Below are 642 nucleotides of genomic sequence, written 5' to 3' on the forward strand. Positions count from 1 at the left end.
GGGTGCCAATGGACGGGGTTCGGGGTGCTGGGGGGGGGGGCCTCTAGTACCCCCAGAGCAGGACTTGGGGGATAGTTGCTGGGACGCAGGGGGCAGGCCGGTTGGAGGGTACCCAAGACACAAAATGGCGGTCACTCAGGGAGGTCTGAGGGGGTCCCCAACCTATTTCTGCACCCCCAGGATGAAATCGGCAGTCCCAGCTGCCCCCGCCGACACCACCGGCCCCGCTGATGAGCCCGACCTGGAGCGAATCAAACAGGTAGCGGGGTCGGGAATGGGGTGGGGTGGAGGAGGTCATGGGAGGGGTCCCCCCAAATCCCCTCACCGTGTGCCCCCCTGCCTCCAGGAGCTGCTGGAGGAGGTGCGGAGGGAGTTGCAGAAGATGAAGGAGGAGATCATCGAAGGTGGGGGGGGAGCATAGGACAAGAGGGGGGAAGAGGGCATTGAGAGGGTGGGGGTCAATGGGGGGGGTAACTGTGGGACCCCCCCGTGATGCTACATTTCCCCCCCCGCAGCATTCGTGGTGGAGCTGCGGAAGCGAAGCGCACCCTAACCCCCCCCTGCCAGCCCTCCCAAGATGGGCCTGGATGGGGGGGGTCCCCCCTACTTCCCCTCCCCTAGCCTCACCTCTCCTCCCCCCCA

At 66.2% G+C, this 642-nt stretch overlaps 1 long non-coding RNA gene across 1 annotated transcript in view; it reads left to right on the forward strand.

Moving 5' to 3' along the window:
- Positions 1-594, forward strand: part of LOC104831068 — a 1117-nt gene extending 523 nt beyond the window's left edge. The window contains exons 4-6 of the long non-coding RNA XR_774279.1: positions 181-259; positions 347-404; positions 516-594. This is a non-coding gene — a long non-coding RNA (uncharacterized LOC104831068). The remainder of the gene's footprint in view (positions 1-180; positions 260-346; positions 405-515) is intronic.
- The last annotated feature ends 48 nt before the right edge of the window (positions 595-642 follow it).

The sequence above is a fragment of the Haliaeetus leucocephalus genome, unplaced genomic scaffold, assembly GCF_000737465.1.
Source record: "Haliaeetus leucocephalus isolate CR32 unplaced genomic scaffold, Haliaeetus_leucocephalus-4.0 Scaffold210, whole genome shotgun sequence".
In the NCBI taxonomy this organism is placed as follows: Eukaryota; Metazoa; Chordata; class Aves; order Accipitriformes; family Accipitridae; genus Haliaeetus; species Haliaeetus leucocephalus.